Genomic DNA, 20,282 nt, shown 5'->3' with positions numbered 1-20,282 from the left:
TGTATCCTCAGTTTGTCCAGCTCTTATGCTTACCTTATAGAATTCCTCTGTGTATTCTTTCATTGTCATAGACCTCTGTCTAATATTCTACATATGTTTGAACAAGGTTTGCTGATAATTACTTGGTAGAAACTTACCTCTTAGTTTTTCTACGATCCTACTCCAATTTTTGATAGGTTGCTTGCCAAGTCTCTTTCTTTCTGCCTGCACTCCATCCCACCAAAGCACTGCATGGCCTTTTAGCTTGGTGATAGCAAAATTTACTTCTTCTCATCTTTTGTTTCTTCATAGTCAAAGAATTTCTCCATGCCATTAATCTAGTCTATCAATTCTTCTGGATTCAGTCCTCCTTCATATATTGAAACCTTAGTCTTTGGCCTAGCTGTGGATCTCAACACTGACTGGAAGAATCTCATCTCAGGAGTAACTGCTACAGCTTCCTCCTCTCCTTCAACTTCAACCTCAGGCTCACTAACATCCCCATCATCTATATTTCTCCCTGCTGTTAATGCCTCCAACCTTGCTTGCATCTGTTGCACAGCTTCCATTACTTCAGCATTTGCAACTGGCTGTCCTCTTCTACCACATCCTCTTCCAACTCTAAAAGCCATATTAACTTTCTTTCTTCTGCTTCTGAGATTCAATTCAGTGTCAAAAGGTCGCTCTGATACCACTAATGGTGGCCTGGGTGCAGGTGATATAGACAAACACCCTAATCCTGATATAATTTCCTCTAATTCTGGCTGAAACCCTTCTTCTTCATCCACCGGAGTATCAATCATCTATTTTTGACTGATTGTTCATAAATGCCCCTTTTTTAATCATTATCACCACTCTTTTCCCAATAATCGCCCCAACCCTTGATATCGGGAACAAATTACACAACCGAGGATTCTTTACCACTATCGGAGCTATAATTCCATAAGAATTACAAAATACACTATCGGTAGGGCTTTTGAATGGGAATAACACATATAAACGTAAATTACACTATCGGTGCTGTAAACCAAAGAAAATGTGTTAATAGGCAAAATACACTATCAACGGGGCTTTATTCCAAAGGAATGGAATAACACTATCGGCGGGTTATTTTACGAGGAACTGAAACAACACTATCGATGCTTTACTATCGACACTTCTAATGCTCCTTCCCCGATGCAATAACACTGTAGTGTTATCGGTAATCGCAATCGGCGATTCCAATACACCCTCGCTAAGTGCTTCCCGTTGAGACTTGCGATGCGATAACACTCGCAGACCCGATAAGTTATCAAACCCTCCTCTATAGTATTTCGGATCCGAACATCGCACTTCGGACTTCGGTGGTTCCTAAGGTTAGTTCCTTTCCACTGTAGTTCTGCGATGCGATATTGGTTTCAGACCCAATAAGGGTATAAGCCAGGGATAATAATATTTCAAGTCCAGAACTCCATTCTGGCTAAGTTTTTCCATGATTTTCTAGTGTAAACTAGAGTTTTGCCTGCGGAACTCTACAATGCATATAAAGGAGCCAGGGCTCGCCGATATAAAGGAAACACACTCCAACAGGCTTCAACCAAAGTGTTAGTTGGAAAACAAGGCCAAATCACTGTTATTAAGACTAAGAAGAAAAGAAACGAAGCCAAATACACATACAAATACCAGTTTATCAAGCAAATACAGTTCAGATGCATAGAAAGGTTTCGGAGGTAACCATGCCTCCGTGATTGACCAATACATAGAGAAATCCCTTCTTCCTTGAGAAATATGCGATAAAAGCATGCGGTCCAAATCCCATTACAATAACATCCAAATTACATATATACTGGTTCGTATTAACAACTAGATCCTAAAACAGAGGCTTAATTTAATACAACTATCAGTTCTACAAGACATCCTCCTCAAGAACCTCCACTATGCTAACTAATCCTATCTGTTCAACGAGGTATTCTCCTCCAGAACCTCCACTATAACTTATCTATTAACATTTATTACAACATGATTTATTCTTAGATTCTATCTCTATGCTAAACTAGAAAAACATGGAAATTGATGGCTAAAGGATCCCACTCCTTTGCTTGTAGATTTTTTTTTATTTTTGGAATAAGTTTGAAGATTTTCCCTCCAAGTCTCATGCTCCTACATCATATATTGTATATGATCTTGAGTTATTTTGTGTAACATAGGTTATAGGTGCATATCTAGAAAGGAAGCAAAATACAGAGAAAAGTAGTGAGTTGTTACGGCTTTGTACCCTTCGATAGTACAGAAGGAAGCCTTTAGTGTTACAGTGAAGGTGGAGGAGCATAAAGGCGTGAGCTGAGTTAAGGAGGAAGTTGTGTGATAGAACAAAAAAGGACCAGAACCTTGGAGGAAGCTAAAACCACAGAGGAACAATGAAGAAATGGCATAAGTAAAAGAAATGAACAACGAAGTTTAATTTCAAGTACTTGCAAAAGGTGAAAGGAAAGAATCGATTTGGACCATCAAATTGACATGGTGGATCGGCAGTGATCAATAGACTAGCGGAAGTAGGAGAGGGCGGAAGTCCTTGAGCCTGGTTGAAGTGCCGCGGTAAATCCTAACCGTCAATCCCATAGCCAATGCTTACATCATAGGCAACTACGGGGTTGAGAGCTGGTTAATCTATATGCTAGATGAAGGGCCACAGATTGGAAGATTGGATGGCTCCTGTTATCAAACAGATATCGGGTTTTTAGTTGATCAAACGATAGTCTTAAACTCGTACCAAAACATTTATAAATCGCAATCTAAAGTCCTATCGGCTCCGAAAGGGTGGCTAAACGTCGTGCAAGTTTCTCGTGCGATGTTGCGACAACTGTCAGATCAAGAAATAGATCGATAGCGGAGATTTAATCGCAAATCACATTCAGTAAAAGAGTTTGTTCTGTGATAAAACCATATTTGCGATATTGCATTGAGCTGAGATTTGCAATGTTGCGATGGACTATGGATCGTCAGATCAAAGGATGGATCGAACGGCGGAGGTTAACTCTTGCATTTCGCAGGAATCAAGTGCTGGCGGATTGTGAAAATTGCAATGTGAAATGAGCGAGAATGCGATAAAGGAAAGCATCAGGCAATGTGCAAAGACCGAGGAAAAGGCAGAAAGGTATGGTTTACGTGCGTTGTGGAATATTTATATTATGTAAACATTATAATAGAAATAAAGTGCCAATAGGAAGTTTATGGGTAAGTTCGTGAATAACCATAGTTATAGAGTGGGTTGGTTATATATGTGCGGACATTAAGGATTGATTAAAAGAGTAATGAAGGGAGAGTATAGAGTTCCGATGGAAAGAATGGATTAAGGGTAATTTGTGGGTAATACAAAAATCATTCCGCGTGAGTAATGAAGGGGGCCTTAAACTATTAAGTAATGAAGATTGACTCGGTAGAGAGTCTAAAATTCCTGGGACAGACAAGATTATGCATGTTACATGCATACTGTGGGCGACGCAGGAATCCCCTACGTCATAGTGGTATTAGAGCAGAATAAGGAAATTTTGTGTTATATTTTAAAGATGTGTATACATGTAGGTGGAGATCAGGTTGTTTGAATCTGATAAGTAGAAGGCATGAGATAAGATGAGAGTAAGTGATATTATTAAGAAGACATTGCAGGAGCATAAAGAAAACATAGTGATGTTTGTTTTCTGGAAAGCGAAGGTTCACTCAAATGTGAAGAATGGATGGAGACTGCTTGTGAAACCATGCAGGTATTATTTAATTTAACTCTGGTTTGAGTTTTGCAGGTTAAAGATAGAGTAAAGATTGATAGAAGCAGATAGACAAAGAAAGCTGATATGTTCTAAAGAACAAAGTGAATGAAAAGTGGCAGTGAACCTGAAGAATCCAACTGAAGGTTGGACAGAGATGATAAGAATGTTCTCAGAAGGAAGATGAGCATAATCATTTTAAGGTGGCCATAGGACTTTGGCAGCAGCAAGCTTTTGAAAGCTTGGGAATGATCTTTGGTTTGAATAACATTTATACACAGGTGACAGCAAAGGAAGGTGAGAAGATTGCAGCAACCTAGAGCAAGGAGTGCTCAATTGGTTCCAGAGGAAAGAAAGTGAGAAATGCTAAAAGACTGAGCTTAGAGGAGAGAAGCTTAGTGAAGCATATGTAGCAAGAAGGAGACTTGTTACTGCAGAGGTATTGTTGCAGCTCACAAAGGAAATTCCACAAAGGATGTGGGTAGAATTGCTAAGGGATGAAGAAAGTTGGTAAGAGTTTCTGAGTGAAAGAAGAGGTGGTCAAAACCTAGTATTTCATTTGTGATTAAAGTACAAGAGGACAGTTGTGTTATTAAAAGATGCAGATGAGTTGAAGCCTAGAAGGAGAAGAGCGAAGTGCTCAAAAGTGGTTCCAAAGATAGAGAACCAAGTGCTTGCCAAAAGACCAAGTACAGAGGAAAGCTTGGTGAGGTAAGTGGCAGCAGGGAAGACTTACTGTTGCAGAGGCTTTAATGCAGCTCATAGTAAGTGAGTGAGGAACTCATGAAGATAGAGAAGAATATGACTAATGATAGCCATAACAGAGATAACAAAGGTTCTGAGGAAGACCACAGCAGAAGAAAAGTGAAGAAGGAGAATGCCAAGACAAATGGCAAGAGAATGAGCCAAGAGGAAATTGACAAAGAGATTGCAAAGATGAAAGAACAACTCAATGTATTAATGATGATACTTGCGGAAAGCCAAAGACTAGGTTGGGTCTTGAAGAAAAAGCCAATGAAGTGGCATAAGTTACAGAGAAGGCTACAACCAAGACAAGTGAAGAGCCTAGTGGAAGAACTCATAGGGGCTGAGTTGGAAATGGAAGTATCCATTTGTGAACTAGAGCAAGGTGAAGTTCTGGGTGAAGATAAAGATGAAGACTTGAAGACTGAAACTTCAAGTGAGACCGAAGGGTCACATGATTTTAAATCTGATAATTTGGGTATGCTTGCAGGTGAAACATGTGAAGAAAGACAATTTGCTGATATTGTCGTAAAGAAGGAGGAAGAAGACAGGCAGAATCTAAATTCTGTTCTGAAAGAAGGTGAGATGGATAGGTCTCATGTAAATGCCTGTACACAATTGAGGAAAAGTTTTACTTTTCAGCATATTACAAAGACTGAAAGCAAAGGAAGTTTGACTCATGATGATGGCAAAAAGCAAGAAGAAGTGGAGAAGGAAATCAAGCAACCAAGTGGAGGGCTTAAAGAGGCTAAAGAGAAGACCATCGAAATATTTATGAGTCATGTAGAGGACTTGGAACAGCAGAAAGACTTTAGTAAAACATTGATGTTTGGAGCTATTACAAGACAAGAACAATTTCTTGTGAAAGAAGGAGATGAGATTCAGTATGAAGAACTGATATGTGAAGCAACAATTGAGACTTTTGAACTATGTAATTTTCAAATTGATAATTTAAGTATAAATGTAGGAATTATAAGTGATGATGAAATACTTGTGAAGTGTCACAGGGAACTTGAATTTCTGGAGTATTTGCTGCGAAATTCAGAGTATGACAGTGTGATTGCAGAGGAAGGAGTTCACAACACTGGACAAGACTAGGAAGAAACCATTGAAGCAGATGGTGTGGACGAGAGAATAACTGACAGTCTCATGAATTCTTTTGATAATTCAAATCAGCATATTGATGTGTTGATAAAGGAGGAGAAATCAAAGTAGCATACTGATGTGTTTCCAAAGGAAGAAGAGGCACTGAGGCCTTATTGTTTTGGTTTTAATAATTGTTTTGTGAGCACAAGTTTAGTTGCAGATGCTGGAGGAAATTTGGCACAGATGAGAAACCAAGTAAAGATGGAGGAAAAGGATTCTGTGGAAAAGTTTAATCCATGGAAGAGAGATATTCAATTGTTGGAAAGAATGCTGGAAAGTCAAGATTTAATGCAGAAATAGATAATCATGAAATAGGAAAAGAATGAAAGGGTGGCAGTAAGGAAACAACAACTATAAAGTGAAGGTAACCAGTAGAAGATTAAAGGAAAATTTAAAGAACAGACTATGTTAGCTAGAAACATAGTAAAGGATCATCATTCCATCATGGTGATAGGCACAGTGGAGATAACTAAGGAAACTGTTGAGGCAGTCAATAAAAAAGAAGGACTAAACTCTCATCAAAGGATCAGTGAATGAGAGACAGAATTGAAGCTACTGGAGAAATGGCTGAAAGTGCCAATAGGGAAGAAAGAACTTGATGAAGATTGTAAAGGATATGCAAGAAAGGAAGAGGAGAGAGTCCAGCAAAGAAGTGAGTTGGACATAGAAATTGAACTGATGATGGATTTGATGAGAAAGGAGTCTCAAAGGAAGAAGACAACAGAAAGAAAGCAAAGCAACAACAAGAACAAGACAGCAGCAGACTATGAGAGCATAGCTAGTGAGGCAATGCAGCATAAAGTGTGGAAACCTGGAGAACAACAACAAACAACATCAACAACCAAAGAAAAATTACAGAATAAAGTATGGGATCCAGGGAGACAAAAGAAAAAAGAACATGATCAGGAGATCTTGATTATTTTAACCTTGGGAGTCTGATGCAGGAGCATACAGCTCAACAATTTCATTATGTTTTAGTTGAATTAGGGGGTCTTGTGTTTTCAAGGAAGTTAGATTCCTATGTATGTAATTATTAATGTTTTGAGTGGCTAAAGTAGAAATTAATTAGATAAGTGTGAGGATGTTTGTAAATGCTCTCGAATGTAGGAGAACATGAGTGATTAATGATGATGAGAGAGTTGGAAATCAATTGTAACTCTTATAGGTCTCATGATTCGAGGAACTAGAGAGGATTCTTAGGGATAAGTAGGAGTTAAAAGTGGACTTAGAAGATTTTCAGGAGTTAGTTCAGCAAATCAAGGATCTGAACCAGAATTAGTTCAACAGAAACTTTTGTATAAATATAAGCCTAAAATATAGTCAGTCAGTAGTGAGAGAGGTAGTTAGAGAAGTCAATCAATCAAATTGTAAGCCTACGGGCAGGAACGAGGGCCACTGATACCGAAGATCAGGCCAAGGAAAGAGTTCCTGTGTAAATACATGTTTACTAAATAGACAACTCGATTTTGAGTTCATGTGTGTGTATTGCGTAAATGAGATGTATATTGTATATGATATTGAATTATTTTGTGTAACATAGGTTATAGGTGCAGATCTAGAAAGGAAGCGAAATATAGAGAAAAGTAACAGTGAGGTGTTACGGCTTTGTACCCATCGATAGTACATAAGGAAGCCTTTAGTGTTACAGTGAAGGTGGAGGAGCATAAAGGTGTGAGCGGAGTTAAGGAGGAAGTTGTGTGACAAAACAACGAAGGACCGGAACCTTGGAGGAAGCCGAAACCACAGAGGAACATTGAAGAAATGGCATAAGTAAAAGAAATGAACAATGGAGTTTAATTCCAAGTACTTGCGGAAGGTGAAAGGCAAGAATCAATCTGGACCGTCAGATCGACATGGTGGATCGACGGTGATCAATAGACTAGCGGGAGTAGGAGAGAGCGAAAGTCCTTGAGCCTGGTTGAAGTGTCGCAGTAAATCCTAACTGTCGATCCCACAATCAATGCTTACATCATAGGCAACTACGGGGGTTGAGAGTTGGTTAATCCATATGCTAGATGAAGGGCCGCAGACCGGAAGATTGGATGGCTCCTGTTATCCAATGGATATCGGGTTTTAAGTTGATCAGATGATAGTCTTAAACCCGGACCCGAACATTTATAAATCGCAATCTAAAGTCCTATTGGCTCCGAAAGGGTGGCTAAACGTCGTGCAAGTTTCTCGTGCGATGTTGCGACAACCGTCGGATCAAGAACCAGATCAATGGCGGAGATTTAATCGCAAATCGTGTTCGGTAAAAGAGTTTGGTCAGCGATAAACCCAGATTTGTGATATTGCGATGAGCCGAGATTTGTGATGTTGCGATGGACTATGGACCGTCAGATCAAAGGGTTGATCGAATAGCAGAGGTTAACTCTCGTATTTCGCAGGAATCAATTGTTGGTGGATTGTGAAAACTGTGATGTGCGATGAGCCAAGAATGCGATAAAGGAAAGCATCAGGCAATGTGCAAAGATCGAGGAAAAGGCGGAAAGGTATGGTTTACATGTGTTTTGGAATATTTCTATTATGTAAACATTATAATAGAAATAAAGCGTTGATAGGAATTTTATGGGCAAGTCCATGAATAACCATAGTTATAGAGTGGGTTGGTTATATATGTGAGAACATTAAGGATTGACTAAAAGAGTAATGAAGGGAGAGTATAGAGTTCCGATGGAAAGAATGGATTAAGGGTAATATGTGGGTAATAAACAAATCATTCTGTGAGAGTAATGAAGGGGGGCTTAAACTATTAAGTAATGAAGGTTGACTCAGCAGAGAGTCTGAAATTCCTGGGACAGACAAGATTATACATTTTACATGCATATTATGGGTGACGTAGGAATCCCCTGCGTTAAACGTTAAATCACCCCGAAGTCTATTTGTGAAGTGTTGTGGCTTCTGATAAAACCAAAGCCTCCAGTCACCATAGCGTGTTGATATTCATTACCAACATAGATATTTGGCGCATTCATTGGTGACAAAGACCAGAGGTAAGCTTTTTTTGAAGAGTGATAGACCTGCAATTTTCACTTTGTAAAGTTTTGCATTTTGTGGTAGAAGTGAATAAAGAATGAGTATGAAGAAATTTTTGGTCGAAGGGGTGGTTTCCCATAGCCTCATGGCCAAGGTTCTATAAGCCCCTTTTCTAAAGAAAAAACTGACAGAGGTGTCAAACCCATGCAAAACAGAAGGACCTCAATCTTCTTTGGAATGAGAGGCTGACTTTTAATATAATAGGCTCTACAACTATCCAAGAAATCCGAGCTTCTTCTCTTCATATGGACTGACATATCTTGGGAAAGCAAGCACGAGTTCCTTGTCATTTGTGGAGTTAAACATGGATTTATGTGTTGGATGAACTTCTAAGTATATTACTAAACTTGTGACTGATTTCTGGGTTGAGATAATTGTTGTACTACTTATGTTCATGGGTTATAAAAGAACTTGTGGAGGGGACAAGATACCAAGGCTCAGTTGGGTACCATTATTCTACAACAGTTTGAGTTCCAGACTATAATCTTAGTGCCCTCCTCTAACTAGCTACTTATAATTTAAGTGTTGGGATATGCAAGTATTATTATACTCTTTTCAAATCCATTGTAGCCTGTTTTTCATTCGAATGTTTCCCTACATTGAAGACAAAATTATGTCATCTGAAGAGTCAAGACTGTGAATAAAAGGATATTTCATTGAGAATAAGCTTTGGTCATTTCACATTTTTATGTCTGTTTGTAGCAAGTATTGAGATTCTGAGTGCACTATCATTGACAAATTTGTGTCAGGATTTTATGTTCCTTGGCCGTAAAAGGAGGAGATACATTGAAAACATTAGTTGATATCTTGAAGCTGACATTCTTTGCTGAGTCTGATTCTTGAGATTAAAAGATGGCTAAACTAGATGATTTGTTAGAATTATTAAGCACTCTAATGTTGTCTACTATTGAAGACACAGTAAGATTAAGCAAAGCTTCTCTTGGTGACATTAGAACATGTTTACAAGATTCACAAGAAAAGATTGATTTTTTGCAGCTTTAGACAAAGCTACAACAAGAAGAATTACAACAGTGGAGTCATCATTCTGAACTTGTTTCTATTCAAAACATTGAAACAGACTCCCATAAGCAGCAAGTTGATTCAGATCCAGTACCTAATGAAGGAATGGAATTGCATGCAGGAGCAGAAATTCAGCATGCACTTCCCAAGAAAATCATTAGACCTTGGGAAGAGCTTGTCCACAACAAGCACAAAACAGGTATTGGATATGGTAAGGAGGCATCCTTTCATATTCCAGACTATTCTAAGCCCATTCAATTTCAAAGTGTTGGGTTTATTCATGATGGTTTATCTTCACCTCTTTTAGATCTTGCTCCACTTCCACAACAACCAAAAATGGTTAAATGCCAACATTGTGACCAAGCTGGCCATATGAAAGATCGTTGTTTTTATCTTCATCCATGTGAGAACTATCATAAAACCACTCATTCCTCAAACAAATGCTTCAAAAACAAGCCTCCTGCAAGAACAAAGATTCATCCTGGATGGATCGCTTCTTGGAAATGGGCTTCAACAGCCAAGAAGATATTTCAGTCATATGTCATAACTTGTTCTAGAGTATTGAACAATCTTGCAGTTCAGTTTTCTCCATCATCTCACCTTGTATCTGACAGGGGGGAAGTGATGGTCATCTACAAGCTTCAAAGCCACATCAAGCAATCCTGAGCCACAACCTATCATACCAAATTCAGAGTTGTAGCCATAGACAAAGATACCCCTGAGCATGCCTTCGGTTGATGATCAGCCTTAAACCATCTATGCAAGGTTGAGACATCTCTTCAAAGAATTGGGGGCACTCCTCTAGCAGAAGACTTCATCTTCTTGCCAATTTTGGAAGAGTTCCAGGAATTACATTAAGCATTCCAGAGTTGGTGGTCATCCTTAAACCATCACAGGTTGAGACCTCCTTTCTCAGGTTGAGGTTATCCCTTTTTATGCAGGGCGAGACCTCCCTTTCAAGGTTGAAGTTTTCCCTCTTCAAATCATGAGGAACACTTACTCTAGCAAAAGACCTCATCTTCATGCTAGATTTGGAAGAGTTTCTGGAACTGCACTAAGCATTCCAGTGTTGGTGGTCATCCTTTAACCACCCCCCTTATACCAACATTTCAAAGAGCTCATTCAGCCTAGTGCTGCGATGCATTTTTGCACATTTTCTATTACAGCTCTCTTCTTGGACTCATACATACTACTTCGGATTAAGGGGGGAATATTGGACACCTAATCCACTGAGGGTTAAGGTGTGGAAGTTGGACAGTCAAAGGGAGTCCAAGAGACATTGGAAGATGAATCCAACAGTCACAAGAATGTATTATAAATGCACATATATGCTAACAGTAAATGGAATTAATAATTTACATTTCATATCTTGACTATATTTAACATATAGCTATAGCTATTGAAAATGTTCATGGAAATCCATTTTTCACTTCATACTATGTGAGGGAATAATAAATCATTAGTATTGTGGTTGGGTTGGATTAGATTCTTTTTCACCACATGCTGAATTACAATTAACAAAATACCTCAATTTACTAATAAGTGAAACAAATTAATGAGATTCTAAACTTTAACATTAACCTGAATTAAATATTTTTAATCAATGAATGTTTTAATTTATTTCAACAAATCAAAATTTTATAATTTTTTTTAAATAAAAAAAATTGTTTTATTTAACTACAATATTCTCGTAATTATTTAATTTGCAAAACAATATAATAAGTTAGAAAATCTAATAGGTTTATAAAAATCAACTATAGCTATAGCTATTAAAAATGTTCATGGAATTCCATTTTTTACTTCATACTATGTGAGGGAATTATTATTATTATTATTATTATTATTATCCAATTTGAAGGTCACGGCCAAGCTAGACACCATATTGGTGTATGAGACCCCCTTGTTTGTGGGACAAGGGGGAATTATTATTATTATTATTATCCAGTTTTAAGGTCACAGCCAAGCTAGATGCCATATTGGTGTATGAGACCCCCCTGTTTGTGGGACAAGGGGGAATTATTATTATTATTATTATTATCCAATTTTAGACACCATATTGGTGTATGAGACCCCCTTGTTTGTGGGACAAGGGGGAATTATTATTATTATTATTATCCAATTTTAAGGTCACATCCAAGCTAGACACCATATTGGTGTATGAGACCCCCTCGTTTATGAGACAAGGGACCCACCTCCACGCAACTATTTGACTGCTAAGTCTATGAAGGTATACATAATCCACCCCCTCTGGTTTTGAACCCGTGACCTCTTAGGAGGAAACACATGCTCCTAACCGTTAAGCCCACTCAGAATAATAAATCATTATTATTATGGGTGGGTAGGATTAGATTCTTTGTCACCACATGCTGAATTACAATTAACAAAATAACTCAATTTACTAATAAATGAAACCTAAATTAATTTGATTTTAAACTTTAACATTAACTTGAATTCAATATTTTTACTTTAATTTAACTATATTTAAATTAAACTACCAAAAATAGTTACTTGTTGAAATTATAAAAAATTCAATTAAATTTTAATACTCTATAAATCATTTTTTATTCTCATGACTCGTTACCACTCTCAAACTATTTCCATAAAATTGAACCCTTTAACTTGATAAGGATTACACCTTTAAATAATTTATTGTAATCATCAACATCGAAATTTGAGGACGCAAAAACATGGATATAAGCTTATATAAATTTGCTAAAGCGGTTTCTGATAGAAACTGTCATATGGATAGTTATAATCATATTTACACGAGTACTGCTCCTAGGCATTGGAGAGCATGTACCTGAAGCTCCCCCACTCTTGGGAGCTTGGGAGTTGGTCAGAAACGCTCCAAAACTTCCAAGAGCTTCAACAAGTACTTTGGAGCTTTCCTGTAGCTTCACTGCAACCAATTTTTGACGTTTTGGGAGCTTCACTGCAATGAATAAGTGCAAACTTAGGTGTATTTCATGCTGCCAGCTTGGGTGCTACATAAACTGATGGAACTATGCGAAGGGAAGGGTTATGTCATTGGGTTTAGATTTGGATATGGGTCTGGAATTAAGAGAAACAACCCGTTTATGGAAAGCCCTTATATCCAAATGAAGATGAAGTGCCTAGCCAATTCATTATCGCCCGATCTGAATGGACAAAAGATGGAAAACTAAAGAAAAAAATTAGTTGAAATTATGAAATATAAATATTATTAAAGAAACATTTTTTAATTTAATTTTCATATTTATTTAAGTATAAAATATATATTAACTTGGAAATTTATAATTTTATTATACAAACTCTTTTTATAATAACATTGGTTTTAAATTCTATTGTTTTATTTTTTCTTATCTCTCTCTCTCTCTATATATATATATATTAGTGAGGTTGATATATATATATATATTAGTGAGGTTACATCAAGGGCGAAGAATTGAACCAATGACTTAACATATAGTGTTTATAAAATCACCTAATAATCGAGTAATAACAACCTTTTTTCAGGTTTGGGAGTTTTGCATGTTTCTTTGCTCGGAAGGAATTTGATTGACAAATTGTTGATGAATTAATATTTTGATTTTTTTGGCAGTGTTTCAATGTTCAATATTTTACATATTCCTTTCAAAAATGGAATTTGATTGACAAGTTTTGGATGGAAATAAATAAATTTTTTTATTTTTATTTTTAATATATATTTAATTTTAAAATATTATATTATTGCTGCTCCAAACTTGACATTTCCTATAAATTTGGGCAAAACTTCTAGCTGCGTCGGATACTCGTTCCCGCGTACCAGAAATTTGTGCAACATAGGTTATAATCAATTATGATAATATTGTCATATGGATAGTTATAATCCACTGTAATATAATTTCTTAAAGCATCGTGCTCATGTCATATGTGTGATGTCCCTTGTGAATGTGAAAATGTTTTTTACTGCAAGTAAAACAAACTGGAACTGATTTAAGTTTATGTAATTAGAAATTCTGTTTTAATTGTTAAAAGAAATTTAGTGCTGGAAATATGGCAAGCAAATAAATTGTTATAATTTCATGAGAAGATATATGTCAGGGGGTGATGGAATTAGTTCTCAAGAAATAGTTAGGTTGGGCAGTTACCAACCCTAACTACTCCTATGAAAAATCCATCCCAAAAAGATCAAGAGGATGGGAGGCGGGACATCTACGATCAAGGGGAAAGGAGGAGTAAGGAAAGAGAAAACTATGTTGTAGAGACACACAGACAAAGCAGTGGATACTATGTTGTAGAGACACACAGACAAAGCAGTGGATAAGTCTGGTTAGGACTAGATATCTGCTATTGTTCAAGACTGAGATTCTTGAAGAAATTACCCAAGATCGGGTAGCTCGGGGGAGACTAAGGGCGCTGTAGCGCAAGTCTCAAGGTTGGGAGGCAAATCGAGTTAAAAGGTCTATAAGCAGTTCAACAAGCCAGATAAGTTTATATCTGGAATATTTTGCTTAGCTATTATCAGCAATATTATGTTGCTTAATATTAGAAACAGAATGCTAGAATTTAATATAGACACATATATGAATAGTAATTAAAGATGCTATTAACATTGTGCATGTATATACTGGAAACTTTAAGTTCAGAAGTCTGCAATATGAGATAGAATTTGAAAAACTTAAGAGACAACACTGAATTCCTAAACTAGAAGATTTCCCAGATAGCAACATAATTCTTAATGGCACAATACAGGTAGAAAAAGAAAACTTGACAGAGAATCTAAGCATAAGTTCAAGTAGTGATTAAATCTTTAATATAAAGGAATAAGAAATAAATAGATAAGTGCCTTTGTTTCATTAATACCAGAGAACCTTTCACAATATTAAGACAAAACGCACAATCCTACTTTAATCAAGCGGGATCCCCAAAGTTGGGTACTAATAAATGAACCTGAATCTAGTGCATCAGTAGGGCAGTATGCAAACAGTAAGAATTGTAAGTATTATAGCCACAAGGGTTGCCTTTAACTACGAGAGGGAAAGCTAAAAACATGAAAACCTTTAACAAAAATGAAATAACCTGTGAGATAGAATACATCATCTTCAGAATGCGAAGAAATAGAGTAAGTGAAGAAACATAGTAATATAATCTCAGAGTGCGAAAGATAGCTCATAACATTCTTTTCAATACAAACGACAAGTAAATAAATGAGCCTACAAGACTCCGCGAAGCTTGCATAAATAATAATAGTAAATTTACATTAACCCAAGATAGAAAACGTTCTTCAAAATTACAGTTCAGAAGGAAAATTTATTCAGCCATACATTGTAACCAAAACCCTGGGTCGAGCCGGCTATAATCATGCAAACAGTTTGATTACAGTAGCAACCCTTAAATTAAAAGAACAGTTACAATACTTTCAAAAAGAGTAGAGACCTCAGGTCCAGCTTCTCATAAGATGAATACATCGCCTCAAGGACCAGAGACTCAAGGTCTCATTAAACAAGAGAAGTGAATAATAAGCTTAACCTAGTTAAAACCTAGAAATTTGAAGCTAGAACAAATACCACCACACTTTTGTCTTAAATGTGCGACACAAAATTCATAAGATCAGGGGCCAGAAACTTCAGAAAAGCCCTTCTATCTTTTCTTAGATATAACAGTGTCAAGCTCATACCCGTTGAAGACCGTAAAGAGATTTTGGAGTTTCGACAGCCAGAGCCAGGCCACCCAAAACTGCACCTGCAAACCCTGTCAACAAGGCTAGGTTAGAAAACGCTGGAAAATGAATTAAAATGTTGCAACACATATAAACGCCGCCCTTAAGGTTGAATTTCTTACCCGGGTTGTCGCAGAACACCTCCAACATCCCTGTAGCAGTGCCCAAAGCCATAGCAGCACACTGTGGTCAAGAAGGAAAGGCAGTTAGAGTGCGGAAGGCCTCTCAGAGCAGCAGTGCAAACAAATTAATGGAGGTTAGGCTCAGAGTTTACCACAGGGAGAAACCCTTTGTGCGAGAACAGGAGCTGAAACCCTCCATCGAAACAACACAACAGTAAAGACCCTTCCCTAGCCCGACCAAGCATAATACCACCAACAGCAACCTCCACCGTCTAATGCAATGCAGCAAGGAGAGCCCTCGATGGGGCACAGTCAACCAAGCAGCTAGGAGACAACTGTCCGCTATGGAGAAGCCTCCAGAGAAGACCGTCCCTTTTCCCTGGCAAGTGGCCTTCTTTCATTAAAAGTCCACCATAAAGTTTGTACCATCTCGCAACAAATCAACCCTGAATCATTAATGATAATACTTCGTATGTAATATGAGGGTTTGTGTATGGTTAGGATAGTCGACTATGCAGTTGACAATCTATTAATAAAAATGGAAACCTTGAAATCATGAGTCCCATTTACTAATTGTTCAATGGTTGTTAAACATTCTGCCATTGTCATGTCATACCATTTATATGGTAATGACAGTTAATTATGTGCTCTTTATAGTTAACCGATAATGGTTATGATAAGCTAATTATGTGCTCTTTACACTTAGCAAATATTACTTATGTTAAGATTATAATCATTTTCAATTTTTTTTTTTAAATGGAGATAATATGGGAGAGAATCAATATCAATGTTTCCAACTTGTTGACTTTCCTCTTTCATATAGTATTCTATTAAAACCATTAGTTTTGTTCGTACAAGTATTTTTTTTTCCTTTTGTAAAATTTCGATTTTATATAATTTTTCCTGTCCATTATCCGAGTGATGATGACAGCAGCGCAACTTTTAATAAGATATATGACTATTGTGTAGATTCATGATGTAAATTTAAACTAGTTGTTTCTATTTATTTTTTTGGAGTTGTTTTTGTGTGATTTTTTGGACTTTCCGTGTCGGAATCAGATGGAAAAATTTGAGGCAAAATCTTGATTTGTGTTATTTAAATTGGTTTCTTGACTGTATATATTGGATTCAGCACCCCGAAAAATCTCTAAAACACTTAGATTGTGTGCTTGTGATTTCAAAAAATTCCAGCCAGATTTTAGAGAAATTAAACCAAACAAACTTCCAAAAAAACCGTACTACCTACCAATACTTGCTTTTTTTCCCTACTAGTACATAACCTCATCAGTCGTATGTGGCAACATCATCATCTCTTGTTGCAATGATTATAACGATTTTCTAATCTCCACACCATTCCTAATGGCAAACTTGGGAGAGGATGAGCACATGGGCAAGGTTGTCATAGGCTTTTCAATGATATAGCTGGGGGACCAAGAGTTTCTTGACCCAATCACTACATGGATACTATTCATCTTTTAATGATTATTATAGTATTTTGAAAATAATAAAATACATATTTTTGAATCATGGATATATACTTTAAATATTAAGATGAAAATTATTATTATTATTATATTATTATATAATATTTTGAAAAAAAATCAAATATATTAAAATATTTTTTAAAATCTTAATTTTATATATAATGTTTGAAATATGGGAAAAAAAATCAAAATACAAAATTTATTTGTTATTTTCTTAATTGAAGAATAATTATGTCGACAAAATAATAATCTTTCAATATGGAAATTTATGTCATATATTAATGATGATGATGATGGTTAACGTCCACTGAGACCAAACTTTGGTATATTGGACCTAAAGAAACGAATTATTATTTAGTTTGATTTAAGATTTTATTCCTATGCTCAAAAAGCTTGGAGAGAAGCCTCCCGAGATCACTATAATTTTGACATCGTAAAAAGCTAGGAAGGTCAGTATTGCAACAAAGATTATGAAACTGAAATCTAATGTGGTTGTACGTGGGGCACTCTAAGAGGAAGTGATTTTCATCCTCGATGTTCATATTCTCACAGAGCTGGCAGGTCCTTTCCATCCATGGTGTTTTAGGAACTGTCGGGCACTCTAAGAGGAAGTGATTTTCATCCTCGATGTTCATATTCTCACAGAGACAGCATATCCTTTCCATCCATGGTGTTTTACGAACTGCCCAATGACCCGTTTCACTATGGAGCTCATGAGAGTTTGTTCTAATCTTGGCTATATTAATTTTCTTCTTTGAGCTAGTTAAAACATAGAGATACTTTTGATCTTCTAGGGTGGGGTTGATGACCTCCTTATAATATCTTAATTTTATTTTAGCTGCTAAATCTTTCTCACACCACATTTTTTCTTTGAACTTAGAAGTAACAATATTTTTAATGTTATTAATGTTTTGCAATGCAACATTCTCGTAAATCTCCCAATGGTTTAACCAGGCCCTGGTGTCTATACCAACCTCGTTTGAGCCTTAGGTGGTTAATAGTATGCTATGTTAACGGAAACAATATTCATTTTTAAACTCTAATTTTTTTTAATTACAAATTTTAGGTAATGGTTTATTCCATAATATTTTGAATTATTTTAATTATTTTTAACATCAATTTGCAAGTCACAATAGTTATATATATTTTTCTTTTAATTTACAATATTAAAAACATTATGCTGAAAAATATTAGGATTTATAAAATCACTACAATACTTGAACTTCTTATTCTAATTATTAATGGTTTCATTATTTTCTAGCATTTATTTTTAATATTTGTACTTAAGCAAAAATAGATTAATTCTATGATGAACGTGTTATTGAATAATGTTAGAGAGATAATCTAGGTAGTACCAAAACATAATTTAATAAGATGCATGTTGGAAATTATATTAATATATTAGAATTAAAAGTTTAGTTTATTAGAAAGTGCTTCATGATATGTTATATTTTAATATTATTGATATTGTTAATTTGATTCTTTTATTTATGTTTTAATAGCTAAGCTCTATTACACTTGTGGTAGCTATTACTCATATTATTAGAACGAAAAATGCAAAGACAATTTAAAATAATGAAAAATATAATTAAGTTCATTTCCTAATATTTATGTACTAATTTAATGTTTAATCTAAGACGGCCTTAAAATTATATAGTTATTATTATTATTTTTATAATAATTTTACTAAAGACTTTTCTTAATTCATTATAGATCACAAAAGAAAATATATATATATATATATAAACAAACATGGTAACAAAATGCAATATATATATTTTAATAGACACGGTAACAAAATGATATATATATATATATATATATATATATATATATATATATATATATATATATATAGATAGAGAGAGAGAGAGAGAGAGAGAGAGAGAGATTTCTACTTTATTATTAAATTAAAATCATTATTGAAATTTACAAAATCTCTAAATTATTTTATAATTTTTTTTACAATTATTATTACAATTTAAGTAAAATAAATATTTGTTTATTTATTTTTATTAAAATTAATTTTAGATAGTTCACACTGTCTTGGATAGAGCTCTGTTAAGACACTCCTTGAAGTGAAGTTACAAGTTCAATTCCCCCTAGTTGGGGTGATATATTGGACATGATGAAATTGTAATCCCACAAAGATTACAAAAATAAATAAATAAAAAATAATTATATATATAGATATATCTTTTTCACAAATTACTATGAAATTCTAATTTTGTGATTATTGTCCATCAACTTTCAAAAAATATCAACCTTCGAAAAATATTTTACACTTTAATTACCCAACTATCTAAGAATCAAAGCAGAAAATGGACAAATATAACTATAAGTTTATAAACTATATATATATATATATATATATATATATATATATATATAAATTTAAATAATTCTAAATTATACTTTTATATAGTAAACAAAATTGGCTATAAGGCAACAATTATTGAATGTTAAAATCGGATCCTTAAACTTTATTTAATATCATCTTAATTTTTAAGAAAACATTTAGTGTATCTTCTTAAATAGTTAAATTATAAATACGAGGAATAAAAACAAATAATGAAAAATAAAATTAAAACATACTTAAGTATATTGCTAATCACCTCCTAAGTTAAATAACAAATTTATCTATAAATTATACTTTTATATAGTAAACAAAATTGGCTATAAGGCAACAATTATTGAATGTTAAAATCGGATCCTTAAACTTTATTTAATATCATCTTAATTTTTAAGAAAACATTTAGTGTATTTTCTTAAATAGTTAAATTATAAATACCAGGAATAAAAACAAATAATGAAAAATAAAATTAAAACATACTTAAGTATATTGCTAATCACCTCCTAAGTTAAATAACAAATTTATCTATGAAATTTTTGTTTAGCAGATAAAAAACAGATCTCCAATCAAAATGTATCACACACATTATTTCAGCCAAATAAATTAAAAATTATATACGCCAAATAAATTAAAAATTATATACATATAATTTACATATTATTTCAGCCAAATTAAAAATTATATACATATAATTTACATAGTAACTTGTAATTCAACAACAACAACACATACTAAATTTATAAATTAATTCACCATTTTCAAAACACTTAAAATATTCAATATTCAAATGGATATTGTAATCCATTATTATATAATTACTTAAAAAATCAAACAACAACAACAAACACATTTTAAATTTATAAATTGATTCACCATTTTCAAAACACTTAAAATATTCAAGATTCAAATGGATAGTTATAATCCATTATTATATAATTTCTTAAAGAATCATATTACTAAAATATTCAAATGGATTGT

This window comes from Pinus tabuliformis, chromosome 4_1, assembly GCF_031772625.1.
Source record: "Pinus tabuliformis cultivar Carrire ecotype Pingquan chromosome 4_1, CPIR1, whole genome shotgun sequence".
In the NCBI taxonomy this organism is placed as follows: domain Eukaryota; kingdom Viridiplantae; phylum Streptophyta; class Pinopsida; order Pinales; family Pinaceae; genus Pinus; species Pinus tabuliformis.
Note: the sequence above shows the minus strand (reverse complement) of the source record.